Raw genomic sequence first — 21,598 nt, 5'->3', positions numbered from 1 at the left:
GTATACCTAAAGATATCGTTTACGATCGTGATGCGAGGTACATATCCCAAGTTTTGCAAGAACTGCGGGGAGTTTATGGGTATAACCTTGAAGATGAGTACTGACCTTTCATCCAAGAAGCTGATGGTTAGACAGGCAGACCATCAAGACCTTAGAGGACATGTTGAGGCATGTGTCATGGAGTTTGGGAAGGCGGGAAGACAGCTTGATCGATCGAGTTTCATACAACAACGTTTATCATCGAGCATCGGATGACACCTTTTGAGGCTTTGTGGCGAAATGGAAGTGCCGAAGTCCGGTTTGTTGGGATGATAGTTAGAAAAAAGTGGTTTTAGGGCCCACAGTGGTACATGATATGGTGAGCAAATCCAGTTAATTCGGAAAAGATGAGAGCGACTCAAGATCTTGAAGAGCTATGCATAGATTTACACCTGAGGACATTGAGTTCGCATGAGGTGACAAGGTCCTTTGAAAGTGTCACCTATGCGAGGTGTGATGAGATTTGGAAAGCGGGGTAAGCTAAGTCAAAAGTTTATAGGTCCTTATGAGATTTTGGACCGTATAGGCGAGGTAGCCTATAGATTAGCCTTGCCACCAGCTTTGGATAGAGTCCACAATGTTTTCAATGTTTCTCAGCTTTAGAAGTATGTGAGTGATCCATCGCATATCCTTGAGATGGAGAACATCGAGCTTGATGAATCCTTGTCCTATGCCGAGATTCCTAAAGAGATTCTTGATCGCAAGGTGCATAAGACAAGGAATGGTGAGACGGTCTTACTCAAGGTCCTTTGGTCTAATCATAATGTGGAGGAAGCTACATGGGAATCCGAGGAAGCTATGCGAGAACATTTTCCTAACCTTTTTGATCAGGTATGTTTGGTTACGGGGACGTAACCGTTGTCTTTTTAGGGGGGTAGGAGATGGTCGCGGTTGTGTTTTGTCTTAGTTTGAGTCGGGTTAGTGAGTCTTGTGGTGTCTTGTGTGGTTCTTTGGCGTTGATAAATGTTTGTCAGTGTAGTCTTTTTGTGTTGTGTAGTGTCTTGTTTAAGGGTGGAGTGTGAACTTCAGGACGAAGTTCTTTTAAAGGGGGAAGCGTAATACTACGGTTTTCTTTGGTGACTACTCGGCCGAGTAGAGCCTACTCGGCCGAGTAGTGCTGTTGTTGTAGTCTGTTTTTGGTTCTGGCTGAGGAATACTCGGCAGTATAGTGAATACTCGAGTAGAGGATACTCGGAGTATACACTTTACTCATCGAGTATCCGTCCGGTGAAGCGTATTTTGGCAGTTTGATTAGGGAATGTTTGGGGTTATTTTTATATCCCGCGTCAGTTTCTAAAACCTTATTTCAAAGTTCATCATTCTCGTTTACCTAATCACTCCCTAATCACTTCCTAATCATTCCCTAGCATCGTGGTGTGTGCAATCTTCGTGGTTCTTGTGTATAATTCCTCATTTCTTGTTGGTAAAGTTCTATTTTACATGTTGTTTGTGTTCTTTGGGGTTCTTTGTATACATATATGGAATTGGGAATATGGGGGATTGTGCAATGTGTAATTGTGTTATGTGATCATTGTATAGGAGAAGACTTCGTAGAGGAGCCTTTATGATTGTCCGAGTTTCGTACTCTTGTTGATTGCTAAGGTAGGGTTCTCCCTACTCGGTTCTTGTTCATTGTTAAGACATACTTGTTGTGTTATTTGTTATCCGGGCGATCATCGGAGTATGGGCGTTGTTGTGGCGGTGTTGATGTGGAGAGGTGGTGACGGTTGTGTTCTTGTGTGGTTGTGATTGTGGTGGAGTCACTTGCCCGGGAGTGGCTTCACACCTAGTTCGCCCTCCGTGGAACTCGCCACGGGAGGGGATGTGCACATTAAGGGACAAGGATTGTTAGTCGCTCGTTGATGAGCTGGACTAGGTGGGATCGACTGCGGTCACCTTTGGCGGAGAGGATTACTGTTGCGATGGGTAATCGTGGGGCTACACTCCGGTGTGTAGTCGATTCTTGTGTGAGATCGGGAGGCAGGGTTGGAGGATGATCGTTTGGTTACCTTGTTGTTTGTCTTATATTGATTGAGTATCGACCCCGTTGTTGTTTGTGGAATCTGCGGTGATCTATTCGGGGATGGTGAGCAGACTTGACAGGTTTTGCTTGGTGGGCTTGGGGCAGTCATGGGAGAGTTGTCATCACCAGTCGTAGCATCAATGTCCGAGTCGTAGTTTTGGATTTCTTAGTTATCAGACATTTGGTTTATTTTATTGTAACAGTTTGCGATTTGGTCGATGTAAACTTTTATACTTATGGTACCTTAATAAATGTGCTCAGTTCTGACGCTTTTGATATGTACTAACCTCGGGCAACCGAGATGGTAACACACTTTCATGGTAGGGTGGTCCTGGTAAGGCACCTTGGTATGAGGGGGTGTTACATCAACTTATCTCCCAAGGCTCCCTCTTTGGCCAAGGCATTCTAAGTCGGATAAGGGACCAGGAGGCGTGAATCTCACCCCACCACCAAGTCCAACACAGACCCTGCTTAACGGCATGGACAATTTGCAGAAGGCAATGGAAAGTAGGCGAGAAGACCAGAGGAAGGCAGAAGCCCATGCAACAAGAATAGGGAGCTCTGGGCACAGATATACCTCATGAAGCAACAAGCAAACACGCCAGCAAGCACAGAAGGTGGAAACCAGGCCCCAGTAGTGGAGCATTCACAAGAGGCATCGGCGTGCGGGAATCAGCCGCGGCGGATCGGTAGCCGAGTTGGTTTCAGTTAGATCGACAACAATACCGTAAGGAGAAAGAATAGTCCACAAGGGCTAGGATATCTAGCACCGAGATAGTTGGCTTGCGCGGCGAGGCGAGAGATGATACCAATTAATGCTCCAACCAGTAATTTCATTATGACTAACCAGATACTTGGCGCAGGATTTGTAGGCACTCCGCAGGTAGGCTGGCACCCGGGGACACTCATAACATCAACCCCCCGGATAACGGAAAAAATCAAAACCCTAGAGAGCTACGGCCGAGCGAAGCGGCACGGAATCGGCCCAGCGGCGATCGCGATCTTGAGAATCGGGTAGCCTAACAAACCAGCAGATGCATTTTGGAGTTAAGGGAGATGCTAAGCAGGGTACCAGGGATGCCACCTCCACTTGAGAAGGTAGGCCTGATAGCTACGATTTCGCCATTCGTGGGCCAGCAATATTGGTTATCGCCATGCCAAAAAGGGTTTAATAACCCAAATATGACACTTTTTGATGGCATAACGGACCCCTTCGATCACGTGAGCCATCTGAGCAAAAAAATGATGACAAGAAGCGACCATTAGACATGTAAAGGAAGCTTGCATGTGCAAGGGGTTCGGATCAACACTGTCCAGGATCGCACTCCGATGGCTCGTAAAAGTCTGCCTAAGGTTAATATCAACATTTGACGACTTGGTAAAGCGTTCTCGACATTTTGCTAGCGTGGAAGCCACAAAAGCACACTGGTGATTTATAGAATAGTCGAAAGTGTCAGCGAGGCGATTGGATAATTTAACACCAGGTTCAATAGCGAAAAGGTAGCAATACGAGAGCGTGATGTGTTGACATCGGTGGAAGCATTCGGAGGGCCTACACCACGGTTGACTGTATAAGCTGCGACAATGCATCCACCATGACTTTGAGGTAGTTCAAGAAAAACCCATCGGTCAATCAGTGGAAGAAGATATGCTCGCTAGAGCAAGCATCTGAGAGTACACCAAGCGTATCTAGTACATCGGTATAGAAAAGTCAGCAGAAAACCCTTTGGGAAGAAGGAGGGAGATACAAACCATACACGGCGAGAGGAGAAAGCATGGAATCGATAATAGGGAGGAGAATCCATGACTTCCCCGGCCGGGCCAGTACGGGTTGAGAACTAGCATTGAGGGTATTAGAAGCACTAAGGAAATGGTAGGCGAGGTGAGATGGCATAGGCCGCCAATAGAGGGACAAGCTTGGAGGAAGGATAGCAAGAAAAAGTGCGAGTTCCATCGTGATCTTTGGACACACTACGGAGGATTGCTACACTTTGCGTAGGGAGATCAAGCGCTGTGCAAGCAAGAGAGGCGAGCCACCTATTACCATGTGGGGGCAAGCGGCAAGATAAGGTAGGCTCCACAAAGCAGGGCTAAGCCCTCCATGCCGCCTACATGCACCAAAATAATAAACGTGATAACAGGCGGCTCAGACCTAAGTAGATTGACATATTAGGCAGCAAAGAGACACGCTACCGAGACCAAGGGCGACAGGCCAGAAACCTCTTGCAGAGTTTCCCAAAGCGACACCACTGTTATCGCCTTCGACGAAGAATATGTCCATGACAATGAGGAACACCACGACGTACTTATCATAACTTGTCGATGGCCAATTGTACGGTTAGGAGGTCTAGTGGATCGGTAGCTCGGTCGATTTGATCATGCTGAAAACCATAGAAAACATAGGATTCGAGAAGGACTTGCATAAGAAGACCATCCCACTAGTGGGATTAAGGTGGGGAAACAGACTAACTCACTAGGAGAGATCGTGATCCCAACCTCGCAGGAGGAATCAAGCAAGTAAGGTACTTGGTCATTGATGGACCATCCACTTCCAATGTTATTCTTGGAGGACCATGGTTGCACCTAATGAAAGCAATCCCCTCAACATATCATCAATGTATGAAGTTCCCCACACCTTGGGAAGTAGAAAAGATACGGGGAGATCAGGAGGAAGCTCGGGGATGCTATAAGAAGGCCTTTGAAATGCACAACTAGACCTCGGCATAGAAATTAAAGCGGACGTCCGGGGCGAGTACGTTGAGCCCCGGTGGAGGAGATGGATCAAATCAGCCTGACAAGCAAAGATCGGAAAAGAACGGTGCTAGTAGGGCGAGTGCAGGCGACCTCAGACAACAGCCTAATCAAGTTCTTGCAAGCCAACATGGATTTTGTAGATACCAAGTATCTGCTTTGAGACTCAACAAACACCCGATGATTATCGGACTATAACATGCTTTGGAATCGCGGCGTTTGATCGACGGTTTGTGTACAACTATACGTCGGAAAACTTAAAACGATTTCGAAAATAAAACATTTCAAAAATACCTGGAGTGTTTAATGCCGGACGACGGGTCTAATGACACTAACTAGAGTCAAAGCGACACGGACCAAAAACCGACTCAAAAATTCAAATCCGAGCTCAACAACGAGTCAAACCGAGTCAACCATAAAAAACAAACCATTTCAAACCGTCTATGCTAAGATTTCCGGTTATGAATGGTCAAGTACCAAACATATGACTACAAATCCTAGGATAGAACAAATCATGATTGCTCTTGTGTAAAGCGACAAGACAACTCGAAGACCCGCGACGTGGCTCGCTACTTTGGCGACCCAGGTGGCCACGTCACTCAAAACTCACACAACCACTCATTTTCTATAAATACCCCTCAAATGCCCCCATTTGAGAACTTACGCAGTGTCGCCCCCTCTTTTCTCCCTTAAAATTCTCGACTCGACTTCTTAAGTCACAATCAGACGCGTATTTACGACCTACCGATCGTAAATACAAGCCTTACACATTGTTTGGTGCGAAAGTCATCGTGCATTAAATCACTTGACCGACCACTTCGACCACTACTTTGTCACTAATCTTAAAACACTCTTTTAACTTACCAAAACGGTTTTAAACCGAGTTTTTCCGACCAAACGAGTTGTTACACTTACGTCGGTCACTCGCCATAACCAAGCATGTAAGTATGAAGGTGTAAAAACCCTTCTTTTATCATGTTTTTATTTGTTTCATGACTATAACATGCTAAAACATGCATAACATGAACCAAAACATGGAATAAACGAGCCAAAACGATTTTGGCTGAGATGAAGCCCCTTGGTTCGCGGCTTGCCCGCGCCTCAATGGGGTGTCAGTCGAACTTCAACCGTATTTGTTCTCGTCATTTCCCTTTAATCCATTTTCATATTTGTAATCGGTTTTTACCATTTCAAATATTTTCAAACCTTTTTTATTTTATTTTATTTGTTTTTAACCATAAAACATTTTTCACCCTTGGTTCCTCATACCATGACGGTTAAATCCGTGTTTCGGTGATAATATTTGGTTAATAACATTTAAAAGGCATTTTAAAGCTTTTATTTCATTTTTGGGAGGTATTTTAAAGCCTTTCATCATTTCTTTACATTTTCAAAACAAACATATTAGTCACCAACACAAAGTCATCCTTGGTTCTACATACCATGCCGGATTTTAACCCGGGTACGATGATGAATATCGACTAATTATATCCAAATGAACTTAAAACAATTAATTCATAATTATTTTCAAAACTATTCATGCCAAGTTTGTCAAAGTCGAACCCGACACCGAATATTATCTAAATAATGATGATTATTCGAGTCTCGTTCATCAAATCAACAAATCGGGTCAAATACCCATGTTTCAATACGTTTTATAAACGTTTTTCAAAAGGTCAGAACATGGCATATCACCGTAGGTTGACCCGCGCCTAAAACAGGCCTTTCAATTCTCATTTTCAAAACCAGGAGAGGCCCCTTTACATCGCCAATAGGCTCGCACCTCATATGGCTGCCTGGTGCAGGGTCTGTTCCCCTTCCAGCATTAGTCCAAGATGATCCTGATTCCGGTTAGCCCGGATATAGGACGGATCAGATGACTATTTGCTCATTCAAAATCATATTTGCAAAATGCTTTACTAAGACAAATGGATCACGTTATGCACCATAAACCTAATACGGTAAATGGATGTTTAATTTCCGTCTTGCATGCAAATCAACCATAAATCCAACTCGACATCTTATACTTGATATTTGGATTAAATCAACCGACTTAGAAAGCTCTCACATGTTAGGTTTAAATTATTGGATGCGCATTCATGCATTTAAACCGTTTTATCAACTTTTGCATTCAACCAACCAAGATCGATCAGTAGAGGCGCTACGCGGGGCGGGATTAGTGTACGATTAAAGGGCTTCCCAATAGGTACCTTCACCTCTTACTCAGAAACTTTGGATAGTGGACGACTTTATCCAGGGCGTACGAGAGTCATTCTAGAGATAGGATGCTAAAGAGGGACGATTTCCTTATTTTTAGTACCTATGTCAAGCGCTGCTTTGTGCTTCGATTTGATCGAGGTGTAAAGTAGATTTCGAACGGGTTCCAAGCATCCCACAAATGCTTGGTGGCGACTCCAAACATCTCTAATCGTTTCGAGACCCTTACCGAGACGAAACCGACCGATCTAAAATGATCCGGTCGAAAGCATTTTTACGCCGCCGAGCGTGGCTTTCAAAAGACATTTGCATGTCCACGATTGGCTTGGCGTGCGGGTGGCCGTGACCAGCGGTCGGTAGGTGGCCCAAATCCTGCATCGAGATGTGGCCCATGTCCACAATTTCTTTGCATGGTCTCATGACGACATGGTGGGGATAGACCCATCTATCATAACACACAAGTTGAGTGTAGATCTAGGATGTAAGCCTATCCAGCAGAGACGAAGAAAGTTCGCAGCTGAAAGAAACAAGGTAACAACGGAAGGTGGACAACACAAGCGTCAAATAAAATAATAGAAGTAAATAATCCAGAGTGGCTGTCAATTGTAGTAGTAGTAGTAGTAGTGCCCAAAAAGAATGGGAAGTGGAGAGTATGCATGGACTTCACCGATCTCAACAAAGCATGCCCAAAAGACCCCTTCCCGCTGCCGGATATTGATGCTTTGGTTGACGCTTGCCTAGACATGAGATGCTTAACATTCTTTGGATGCCTTAAGTGGTTACAACCAAATCAAGATGCACCCAACACGGACAAGAGAAGACAACGTTCATGTCAGAAGAGGGATATATTACAACGTTATGTCTTTCGGCCTGAAGAATATAGAATCTACCTAACAGAGATTGGTCAATCGAATATTCAAAGAGCAGATAGGAAAGACTATGGAAGTGTATATCGATGAAATGATAGTAAAGTCAAAGAAAGTCGAGGATCATATGCAGTATCTGGCAGAAACCTTCGACACACTCAGGGAATATAAAATGAAGCTGAACCCTTCCAAATGTACTTTTGAAGTCTCGTCCGGGAAGTTCTTAGGCTACATAGTGACCCAAAGAGGAATAAAAGCCAGCATAGAACAGATAAATGCGGTACTACAGCTGGAGTCACCAGAAAAGCCAAAAGATGTGCAGCTCTTAGCAGGAAAGGTGGCAGCTCTTAGCAGGTTCATTTCGAGATCATCAGACAGATGCAGTCTATTCTACGACATATTAAGAAAGAGTCAAAGATTCGAATGGACCAAAGAGCATGAGCAAGCATTCAGAGAGCTGAAATACTATCTCAACACCCCACCGCTGCTGTCAAAACCAGAGCAAGGTGAACCATTGTTCCTTTACCTAGCCGTCACAGAAGTAGCAGTAAGCGCAGTCCTAGTCAGGGAGCGGGATAAGGAGCAGCGATCAGTCTACTACGTAAGCAAGTCTCGCTACCAGCAGAGACAGTGCACATCCCTTGAAAGTCTGGTACTTGCACTTATAATTGCATCCTAAAAACTGCGACTTATTTTGAATCACATACCATACATGTTGTGACTAATTATCCCCTAAAGTCTGTAATGAGGAAGCCTGAATTATCAGGCAGAATATCGAAATGGTCCGTACACCTTATTGGATATGACATTAGATATGACCCAAGGACCGCAATAAAGTCACAGGCATTAGCAGATTTCGTTTCAGACTTCAGCCCAGCTATCCAAAATCTGGTTGATAAAGAGATCTTGACCCTCAAAAGAGACAAGGACGCGGAATTCTGGTAGATGTACATTGATGGTGCTTCCAATAAAAGGGGGGCAAGGGTAGGCCTAATCTTGCGATCTCCACACGGGGATCTGATAGCACAAGCAGTCCGTTGTAAATTCAAGGCTACTAACAACGAAACAGAGTATGAAGCCCTGATATTAGGGCTGCGGTTAGCTTTAGACATGGGAATCAGAAACTTACAGGTATACAGTGACTCCCTGCTTATAGTTAATCACGTAAATGATGAATATGTAGCCAGGGACTTAAAGATGATAGCCTACTTGAAAGTAGCAAAGGAACTAAAGCAAAAATTCTAAGACTACAAGCTCAAGCGGGTTCCCGGAGACCAAAATGTGGAAGCGGATGCCCTGGCAACCATGGGGCAACTTCAAAACCAATAGAGTTGGCCAACATACACATCGCGCATGTCCGGAACCATCAATCCAAAAAAGCGGAGGAAATAGACAGAGGAGAGCTGGAAGACCAGCAGGACGTGGAGAATGGAGTAGTAGTTCTATCAAACACAGACGACCTGCAGCTGATCCAGACTGGCGCATGCCTTACTTAGATTGGCTGAAAGATGGCAAGCTGCCAGCTGACAAAAAAGAGGTAAGGGGTTATAAAATGAAAGCCTCCAGATTTTTACTGATTGACGATGTGCTTTTCAGAAAATCGTTGGCAGGCCCTTACTTGCGGTGCCTGAACAAGCAAGAAGCCATTGCATCAAGTATGCATGCCCCTCCCAAAGTGGCGAATGTGGAAACCATGCAGGGAGCAGGAGTCTGTCAAACAAAGCTCTCAGGCAGGGTTATTTCTGGCCCCACAATGAAGGCAGATTCAGTAGAATACGCTCGAAAGTGTGATGTCTGCCAGAGATTAGCACCAATGATCCACCAGCCAGCAAAACCTTTACACCCAATCATCTCTCCATGGCCATTCATGGCATGGGGAATGGACATCGTTGGCCCACGCCCAGGCCCCGGGTGAAACGGATGTGGATGCTAGAAATGACAGATTATTTTTCCAAATGGATAGAGGCAGAAGCATTCACTGAGGTAAAAGATAAGCAAGTCCTTTCTTTTACCAAACGTAACATCCTCTGTAGGTTTGGTATCCCATCAGAAATTAAATGTGATAACGGATCACAATTCGTGTCAAACATCGCGGAGGGATATTATGCTAGGTGGAACATCTGTTTTGAAAAAGTCAACACCAGGACTCCAAAGTCCAATGGGCAAGTCAATCAAAGAATAAAATTATTATGGAAAATTTGAGGAGGAGGTTGGAGGAGTTAGGAGGAAAGTGGACAGATGAGTTGCTAGTAGTATAGTGGTGAACACAACAAAGACGCCGACGGCCAAATACCCTTTAGCCCGGTGTTTGGAGCAGAGGCGGTGATTCCATCAGAGGTTCTAGCTCCAACTCACAAGTATGGATGTATGATAGGAATGAATAGTGCAAAAATGATCGATCTAGACACGGTAGACGAGCTTCGAGCAAGCGCGAAGATACGTCTGGCTGCCTACAAACAGTCAGTCGCCAAAAACTACAACAAGAACATCAAAATCAGGCTCCTGGAGGTAGGAGACCTGGTTCTCCGTGAGTTGTTCCAAAACACCAAAAACCGCAGCGTGCAAAATCGCTTTATAAATGGGAATGACCATACCAGGTTGAAGGCGTTGTTGGACATGGGCGACAGATTAATGACCATAGATGGTCAATTAATACACAAACCATGGAACATACTTCACCTGAAGAGGTATCACTTTTGATAACAAGTAGAATTTAGTGTACAGACTTTGTATTCAAAAACCCTATAAAAAAATATATAGTAGGCATACTATCAATTTTCTATTGTACTTGTTTTTTATTTGCATTTCTTTAAAACTTGAAACCACTATTGAGCTGTGTGGTGCGTAGCTTCCCTAGATCCATGGTTGCTCTAGAAGCCCTTGAGATAGCGTCAGGTATTTCACATCGCTTTGGTAGATTTTTTTATTTTGGATTCTTTGAAATACCACTTTGGACTCTAACTTCTATGGTACGTTGAGAGGGTTGCAACCAGAACTGTCAACTGTGAACGAGGGGTGACTAGGCACATGGCACTCCAACGTGCCTAACCTAATTTTCCAGTAGGAGCACCCTCACCAGTCGGCTTGTGGAACATACGAAGGGGGGCTTGGCCGACAGCTTAAAGCTCATGCAGCTACCTCGGATACCACCCCTAAAGATAACTATCAACACCGAGTACTCGACGTAGTCAGGGCCCCAGCATGCATGCAAAAACATAAGGACCGTAGGAGTACTCGACGTAGTCGTGGCCTGACATGCTTGCAAAAACATAAGGAGCGCGGGGATTTTACGCAACCGAGGATCCGCAACGTTCTCTCGGTCCTAGAATGACGATAAAATTGCCTAAGGTACGCCCCTGTTGGCTTTAAACATGATGAACACACATTGTATCATAATCAAGGTTAAGTAGTCAAATGCGGCGTTAAGTCTAAATCACCCCCCTGGGTTGACACGACAGCTAGCTAAGTCTAAATCGGCTCCCCAGGTTGACGTGTGGTCCAAATCAACCCCCGGATTGACACGACGGGACTAAATCGGCCCCTTGGGTTGACACGTCCACCTCCGGCCTAAATCAACCATTCGGGGTGACACAACAATATTTGTAAGTCTCAGACCGGCTCCCGAAAGCTAACATGACTACCTAATATATGCCTAAGTCTGTCAGTAGGCAGAAAAAGCAATTCACACAACACAAGACATATGAAGATAGAAGCCAGCCTGCTAACCAGGCAGTATTCATTTCCAAAATACGGCCAAACCTGCCACCTGGGCAAGTATGGCCAAAAGTACGACCCGCCACCACGACGGGAATCAAAAAAACAAAATGTTTAAAAATACTTAAAAAGTCTGCGCCACACAGGGCCAGACCCCCAAAACCATAAAATAATTAAAAAATATTTAAACAGAGGCTAAGTCAATAACTTCCCTCTCAGCTTCCACAGCCCCTTCCCTTGCATGTTCAGGTTGACTCTCATTTTCAGGAAGGATCAGCCGCACGATCCTTCACGGCGGCCCCGGACACCGGCGTCGGTGGTAGCCTCCGATGAGAGGACCAAAGACCCTTTATAGCGGCCGCTCCGTCGGGCAGGAGAGTTCACTCGCCCGACTTCCAGCATCGCCACACTCAAGTCGGGCATCACAGGGTAGAGGTTGTTCACCGCCTCTCTTCCTCTTCCTACCATCACGGAGAGTGAGAGGATCGGCCAGATAGCACGCATCCCAATGATCTTGCCTCGCTTGAGTAGCATAGGCCACGATATTGGTGGCAAGAGTGATCAGCTCATTAATTCTCCCGTCAGCACTCTTAAGAGCCTCAGTGAAATAATTTCACACCTCCTAGGTACGTGCCAACTGGTCAGCCTCCTCCATTAACCGCTTCTTGGTGTCAGACAACTCAGCCTTCAGTCCTGCTACACGCTGCCTTAAATCAAGGTGTTGTTGCTGAAAATAAGCAATAGTCCCTGCGAGCTCTTGATTTCTAGCATTGGTGGCTCTGCTCATAGTCTGAAACACGTTGATCATCGTCCTGTTATACAGAGCTGACTGGAAGGCCTGACACCAGAAAGTAATTTATCAGATTCAACAAAAAAGGTTTCAGAACGGAAAAAGGCGGTAGAAGGGGCATACTGTAGATACCCAGTATCTGCTGAGACTCCAACAAACACTTGATCATTATCAGACTATAACATGCTATGGAATCGCGGCGTTTGATCGACAGTTCGTGTACAACTTTACGTCGGAAAACTTAAAACGATTTCGAAAATAAAACATTTCAAAACTTTTCAAAAGTACCTGGAGTGTTTAATGCATGACGACGGGGTCACAATAACACTAACGAGAGTCAAAACCGACACCGGACCAAAAATCGACTCAAAATTCAAATCCCGACTCCAACAACGAGTCAAACCGAGTCAAACACAAAAAACAAACCATTCAAAACCTTCTATGCTAATATTTCCCGGATTCATGAATGGTCAAGTACCAAAGACGTGACTACAAATCCTAGGATAGAACAAATCATGATTGCATTTGTGTGAAAGTGATGAACAACTCGAAGACCGCGACGTGGCTCGCGCCTCTTTGAGCAGCCCAGGTGGCCACGTCGCTCAAAACTCACACAACCACTCATTTTCCTATAAATACCCCTCAAATACCCCCATTTGAGAACTTATGCGAGTGTCCGCCCCCTCTTTCTCCCTTAAAATTCTAGACTCGACTTCCTAAGTCACATCGACGCTGCGTATTTACGACCTACCGATCGTAAATACAAGCCTTACACATTGTTTGGTACCGTCATCGTGCATTAAATCACTTGATTGACCACTTAGACCACTACACCATCACTAATCTTAACAAAACACTCCTTTTACTTACTAAAACGGTTTTAAACCGAGTCTTTTCCGACCAAACGAGTTGTTACACTTACGTCGGTTTTCGCCATAACCAAGCATGTAAGTATGAGGGTGCAAAATCCTTCTTTTATTATATCTTTACTTGTTTCATGACCATAACATGCTAAATCATGCATAACACGATCCAAAACATAGGATAGACGAGCCAAAAGCGAGTTTTGGCACGAGACAAGCCCCTTGTTATGCCTGCAGGCTCGCGCCTCAATGGGGTGTCCGGGTCGGACTCAACCGTGTTTGTTCTCGTCTTTCCTCTTTAATCTATTTTCATATTTGTAATCGGTTTTTACCATTTCAAATATTTTCAAACTCTTTTATTTATTTTTACAAGTTTTTAACCATAAAACATTTTTCACCCTTGGTTCCTAATACCATGACGGTTTAACGTGTTTGGTGATAATATTTGGTTAATTACATTTAAAAGGCCTTTTATTTTATTTCTTTACATTTTGGGAGGTATTTTAAAGCATTTCATCATTTCTTTACATTTTCAAAATAAATGTATTAGTCACCAACACAAAGTCATCCTTGGTTCTACATACCATGTCGGATTTTAACCCAGGTACGATGATGAGTATTGACTAATTATATTCAAATGAACTTAACACAATTAGTTCATAATTATTTTCAAAAACTATTCATGTCAAGCTTGTCAAGTCGAACCCGACATCGAATATCATTAAAATAATGATGTTTATTCAAGTCTCGTTCTTCAAATCAACACAAATACGGTCTAAACGACCCTTTTAAACCAAAACGGGTTCAAATACCTACTTTCCAACACGTTTTATAAACGTTTTTCAAATGGTCAGAATGCGTCTTAAACCGTTGACTGACTCGCGCCTAAACATGCCATTTCTTTCCTAATTTCAAAACCAGGGTGACCCCTTTATATCGCCAACATGTGCTCGCGTCTCATATGGTCGCCTGGTGTAGTGTAATCCTCTTCAAAGATTAGTCTAGGACGATCGACTCGGCTAACCGGATATAGGACGGATCAGATGACTACTTGCTCTTTCAAAAAACCACATTTACAAAATGCCTTACTAAGACAAATGGATCACGTTATGCACCGTAAACCTAATACGGTAAATGGATGTTTAATTTCTGTCTTGCATGCAAATCAATCAAATCCAACTCGACATCTTATACTTGATACTTGGATTAAATCAACCGACTTAGAAAGCTCTCACATGTTAGGTTTAAATTATTGGATGCGCATTCATGCATTTAAACCGTTTTATCAACTTTTGCATTCAACCAACCAAGATCGATCAGGAGAGGCCGCTACGCGGCGGGATTGGGTGTACGATTAAAGGGCTTCCTAATACGTACCTTCACCTCTTACTCATAAACTTTGGATAGTGGACGACCTTATCCAGGGCGTACGAGAGTCATTCTAGAGATAGGATGCTAAAGAGGGACGATTCCTTATCTTTAGTGCCTATGTCAAACACTGCTTTGTGCTTCGTTTGACCGAGGTATAAAGTGGATTCAAACGGGTTCCAAGCATCCCACAAATGCTTGGTGGTGACTCCGAACATCTCCAATCATTTAGAGACCCTTACCTAGACGAAACCGATCGATCTAAAACGATCCGGTCGAAAGCATTTTTACGCCGCCGAGCGTGGCTTTCAAAATACCGCTGTCGTTGTCCACAGATCGGCTGGGCATACGCAGGTGGGCTGTTGTCCACAGATTGGCGACTCCGCTGGGGATAACTAGGACACTTATGTCTTTGTGATCCCTAGATGGTGAAACTCTAATGAGGTCTTGGTTGGAATGCATTAATTAATATTACGGTCACGGTCGGGTTCCTTGTCCGGTCCCACAACCTAACCCTTTTCGACCAATTGGCTTCTCTCGTCGGCGTAAGTTTTCTCATCCCCGCATTTTGAATCCCGATTGAGTCAAGCATACCATTGACGTTACACATTTCTGTTTTGTCAAAGAGCTTTCATCACTTTCGAGCACGAGGCTAGGGCACCCTCCTTACACATTTTGTTTGGATTGGTATCCCTCTCGCAAATCGAGGTTTGATTGCTTGGTGTGTAACCCACCCTTTTAAGCCAAAACCCGTGTCAGCATTATGCATAATATAATGAAACTGTGAGTGCTTATGTGCTACTTGATCATAAGTCCTTCCGTGTCATTTTCAAACTTTCAAAAACACCTTTTTGCGCCGTTATAATGGCCGTTTCAAACCTCGGTCTTTTGCCGACCGTTGCACACCTTTCTAGGCCATCGTAATGACGATTTCAAAACCCGGTTTTTATAACCATTTTAACACGCCTTTCTAGGCCGTCGTAATGACGATTTTCAAACCCGGTTTTTATAACCACTTCAACACGCCTTTCTAGGCCGTCGTAATGACGATTTCAAAACCCGGTTTTTATAACCACTTTAACATGCCTTTCTAGGCCGTCGTAATGACGATTTTCAAACTTGGTTTTCTACAACCATTTCAAATCACCTTTTTACGCCGTTATAATTGCCGCGTCTACACACGGATTTTAACCCGTTTCGCGCCGACAATGGCTCTTCAAAACTCGAGAAAAGCACACACCCTTTTCTCGAGACACTTTCGAGATCCCGAGGACCATGCACCGTCCTCGAGACCTTTTCAAACATTTCAAACTCGATTTTCAAAACATACAATTTTGAATTTCAAAAAACCGTCTTGGAAAACAGTGCATTGTTTTCCGAGCCGACTCAAACTCAAAACCGTCTTTTGCAAATAAACTTAAGACAACCCTTTCAACCGGCCCGACTTATGGAGATCTCTATCTTTGGAAGCCATCCATAAAGCGACAAATGAATCTTTTTGAAAATTTCTATTTTCGAAAACTTCAGTCCACCACTCCAATTCCGCCTCGTGTCTATCGAGTCGAAGCAAACGTACTTATAGGTCTTTACTTATGAGTCGTCTCACCACGAGACTTGTCCAATGGCATCACGCCGTTACGTTGGTCTCATGTCAAAATTTCGGTCAACACCGTCACGTAATAAATTGAGTCGACCGGGAACCACACACGGTCATCCTCGTCTTGTTGAGTGCTCTTTGTCTCGTCCTTCGTGTTTTTCGCGTTGAGTCTTTGTGCCGTGTCGTATCGAGTTATAATGTAAGCGGTTTTCGCCTCGAGCCATGGCCCGTCTTCAACTTCGTCATCAACAACAACAACAATGATAACAACAGAGATGTCACAACCGCCGCCTTCCAGCCTACTCACTTTGCTCTTAAGTTCACCCTGGATCGTGTCGAGACCCGTCGATCGACACCCTGGAAAACAAGGAAACTAGAGAACATAACACTCCGTCTTTGACTAAAACCGAGAAGAGGCTCAAGCTCTTGGAAGAACAACTCTTAGCCCGGGGTAACAATATCCATCTTGAGAATAACCGAAGGTTTGAACCTGTTGGGGATCAACTACCCGACAACTTTACCCTGACTAATATGCCCAAGTTCAAGGGAGTGGAGGACCCACTCAATCATATCCGAGCCTTCAAAGACTACATGGCCATAAAAGGGGTTAAACAGGAGCTTTTCACCCGGATCTTTCTATCATCCTTGGAATCGATACCTCGCCAATGGTACTACTCCCTTGATCCGAAGAACCTCACTACTTGGGATGAGGTCGCAGTTGAATTTGCCAAGCAATATGCCGATAATGTTGAAATCCAAGCCAATACCCGTACTCTTGAGGTCCTAACCCAGAATGACAAGGAGGGATTCACCGAGTTCTTAACCCGTTGGAGGAGGGTAAGTACTCGCTGGTCAAAGAAAACGAGTGAGTCGACCTTGGTAGAAAAATTCATCAATAATCTCCGATGTATGCCAACTTACCGAGGTACCAAAACATCAAGACCTTCCAGGATCTACAAATCCTCGGGACACGCATTGAAGCCGACCTCCGAAAGGGTGTCTTAGCTAAAACCACCGGTAGAGGCTACCAGGGATCCACATCAATCGGATCTCATGGCCAGACGAACAAGATTGATGAGGTCAACCTCGTTGAACCAACCGCTAAGAGAGCTGAGCGCCCCCAAAGAGTGTTTACCAATATAGGGCCAACTTATGCAAGCGCCCTAAAGAGGCTTATGGACCAAGGGAAGTTACAACCAATCGGACCCACCCCGGATCCGACCGATGCTAAGAAATCCCCTTCGGAACCCTAATGCCTACCGTCGCACCATCAAGGAAAGGGCATGACACGAAACCCCGCTTCAAACTCAAGCACATCATCCAAGACATGATTGAGAAAGGGGAATTGCCTTTACCCCGCCCGGCTAAGCCAAAAAAAAAACGAACCCTCCGGGAATCCACGCTATCTCCAACGATGAGCCAACTCTGGACCGCTCACACCTCATCCTGCCAGTTGATGACGAGGTGAATGCCTTGGAGAAAGATCCCTCGAATGGGGTATTTGTGTTCAGTGCCGCCACTATGCTCACCATGTTCCAACAGGTTGAGGAAGCCATAGCCAGTCTCTCCGAAAGGATCACCCGACTTGACGATGCCTACCACCGATTGATTTTCAATAATCCACCACCATGCCCGAGGGAGAGTCCCCCGAGCACCCAAAACTACCCTCACCAGGATGGATTGCTCCCACGACTATTTTGGCATGCACCTCATGATAATCACCCTCACAATAATCAGCCTCACAATAGTTACCCTCACAAGAATCACCCCCACAAAAATGTCCCTCACAATAACTGCCCGCCGAGGAATACCCCTCCAAAGTACCCTCGGAATTCGGAAATTAATGGCATCTGGAGAGATGATGTTGAGGATGTCTATATCGTCCCAAAGAAGCAGGCGAAGGAGATCGGTCACCTTACCCGGTCCGGACGCCCCTATCAGAACCCGAACAATCCAACGGTCGTTCCAACAATGAAAGACCAAGTTGTCCCGGACATGGACACTCAACCAAAGGCTCCCAAGAATTCGATCCTCAAACAGCTTCAGAAGACAAAAACCGAAATATCAATTTGGCAACCGATCGCAACATCCTTTGAGCATCTGGGCTTTGCTACAAGCCTTGGGAAAATTAATCGTGCCCTCCACCTCTTCCCCTGAAGAAATAGTGGCACACATGACAAGGGACGCCCCTAACTTAAAAAAACCCGATCATCTTCTCTGATGAAGATATCCCTCCCTTCGGAACCAACCATAACCTGGCCCTGTACATCACCGTACAATGCCTTAAAAAGAATGTGCCTATCATTCTTGTGGATGACGGGTCCGCAATGAATGTCATTCCCCTCAAGACGGCTCACAAGCTGGGTATCAAGGAAGCTTATTTGGTCCCGACAAATCAAGGAGTATGTGCCTACGATGTCACTCGTCGCAAGGTCGCGGGGCTTGTAACTCTAACTGTCGCAACCGGACCACTGGAAAGGCAAACCAGTTTTTAGGTGGTCGACATCGATGCCTCCTTCAATATGCTCCCGGGACGTCCCTGGATTAACGCCGTCAAGACAGTTACCTCAACTCTCCACCAGAAAATCAGGGTCCCCTTCAACGTGAAAAAAATCACAATTCCTGCTTCCCCGATCAAAACCGTCATGAAAAAGGGAATAGCCTCCCATGCCATTGAGGAGGACGACGACATTGAAATATGGGGATTCCAAGCCGTGAATGCCATAACCGATGAATCAGCATCCTCTGATTGTGACCCGTTTGCCAACCTCACAGTCAACCGCATTCTGATGCGCCGAGGTTATTTCCCGGGTCTACCCCTCAATCCACTGAAGAGCACCTTACCTCCCTTGAAACAGGATAAGGTCCCCAACATTCCCTTCGGACTAGAATATTAACCTACCGATGAAGATATCCAAGAGATGAACCTCCTAGTTCGGAAGCGCAAGAAGCACGGAGTTATCCTCCGTCCCTATCATCTGAGCCTCAATGGATACTTTGTCCCCGAGGGAGAGTCCGAGCTCTACCATGGCTTTTCGGAGCCGATATATGACTCCGTGGCCAAGGCCAAGTACCCGGGTGTGGAAGTCTTCTAGGACTGCTACTTCATCCCCGACAACACCGAAGCCGCATCAACTGAGTTTAAGCCGCCCTCATGTCTCGACGGACAAGCTGTCACTCTCCTCTTTGGAGAGGATAACATCAAGCACCTCAACTATGAGGACATCATCAACATCGCCCTGAAGGACAACCAATTTGACCCAACCGCCTTGATCTCCGACACTGACCCGGAGAAAGCTACACAGGGCTGGAGGAAAATCGTCAAGTGGACCGATCGCCAAGGCCGTATTCTCAAGATGACAACTGGAGAAGGCCCAATGTTCAAAGAGGGAAGTGAAAAAGAATCTGAGTCTGAGTCGGAGTCAGAGTCTGTCATAACTCCTAACACTCCTGATGTCCCAGTCAAGGTCCCCTTCCCGCTGTTTTATCACATACTCGTGGCTGATTCTGAGGCTGAGTCCACTAGGGTCACCCCCACTCCCATGAAAGGTGACAACCTGGAGCCTGTTCCAGGGCCACCTCCTCTGCTAAACCCCCTCTGACTGACCATGAGATGTCTGTCCTCTCCGAGCATTTCGCTCATGTCAACTTAATGAACGCTAAGTTTGCTTATGACTCGTCTCAATTTAACTGCAATGCGATTCTGAATGACTATGAGGAATTTGACTTGAGTGACTACCCACCTCACCTAACCAAAGAACTTGACAAGCGGGAAACCAGAACCCCCATCATTAAGGAGACTTAGCCTATTAACGTAGGAACCGACAACACACCTCAAGAACTTAGGATAGGGACAACCCTTGACCCCTCGGAAAGACAACAGTTCATTGACCTCCTCCACGAATACAAAGACGTGTTCTCATGGTGCTACAGAGATATGCCTGGGATTGACAGAGAAATTGCGGAGCACCGGATACCCATTAAGCCCGAGGCTAAACCCGTGAAGCAGAAGCTACGCCGGATGCGTCATGAATGGGCCCTGAAAATCAAGGAAGAAGTAGACAAACAGTTCAAGGATGATTTCATCAAAGTGTCTGAATACTCTGACTGGGTGGCCAACATTGTTCCTGTACCGAAGAAAGACGGAAGAATTCGGGTCTGCGTCGACTTCAGGGATTGAACTAGGAGAGTGCAAAGGACGACTTCCCTTTGCCACATGTTGACATTCTGGTGGACAATACCGCCGAGCACGCCCTCCTATCATTCATGGACAGGTATGCTGGGTACAACCAGATTAACTGCATTCACTACACAGTGGGGTACATATTGCTACACGGTCATGCCTTTCGGCCTCATCAACGCCGGAGCAACCTATCAGAGAACCGCTACCACTCTCCTACATGATATGATGCACAAGGAGGTAGAGGTATATGTCGATGACATGATTGTCAAGTCAAGAGAACGGACGACCACATCGCCGCGCCTTCAAAAATTCTTCGCTCGTCTGCGGAAATATAACATGAGACTAAATCCTCAGAAGTGTGCATTCGGGGTCACCTTCGGAAAACTCTTGGGATATGTCAAAAGAAAAGAGGCATTGAGATTGATCCAACCAAAATCAAAGCCCTCCAACAAATGCCTCGGCCTAAGAACGAGAAGGAGATTCGGGGATTTCTCGGTCAGGTTCAATACATCAGCCGCTTCATTGCCAAGCTCACCATGATTTGTGAACCAATTTTCAAGAAGCTTTGCGCCTCCGATCACACCGATTGGGACGACAATTGTCAAAAAGCCTTTGACGGGATAAAGGAAATCCTATCCAAACCTCTTGTCCTCATGCCATCTCAACCGGGGATTCCTTTATCCCTATTCTTGAATGTTACCGACACAGCCATGGGAGTAATGCTAGCACAAACAGTCGACGACGAAGAACGAGCCATCTACTACATCAAAGAAAAAGTTCATTGAGTACGAGACGAGGTACACCCAATGGAAAAGATATGCCTTGCCCTAGTATGGTCAACAAAGAAGATGCGACATTACATGCTCAGCTACATGGTCCACATCTACTCCAAGATGGACCCGGTCAAATACATCTTCGAAAAACCCGTACTTAACGGAAGGTTGTTTAGGTGGACACTCATCTTTGTCCGAGTTTGATCTCAAGTTTGTACCCCTCAAGGTTATCAAGGGAAGAGCAGTCGCCAATTTCCTAGCAGAAAATCCCGTCAACGAGGATCTGACGACTGACACATGGTCACTTCCTAACGAAGACATCCTTTGTGCTGACTCCGACGCATGTGACCTATACTTCGATGGTGCGTCTAATCTAAGAGGCTTTGGGGTAGGAATCCTTCTAATATCACCAGA

Source organism: Silene latifolia, chromosome 7 (assembly GCF_048544455.1).
Source record: "Silene latifolia isolate original U9 population chromosome 7, ASM4854445v1, whole genome shotgun sequence".
Classification (NCBI taxonomy): Eukaryota; Viridiplantae; Streptophyta; class Magnoliopsida; order Caryophyllales; family Caryophyllaceae; genus Silene; species Silene latifolia.
This window is presented reverse-complemented; position numbering follows the sequence as displayed.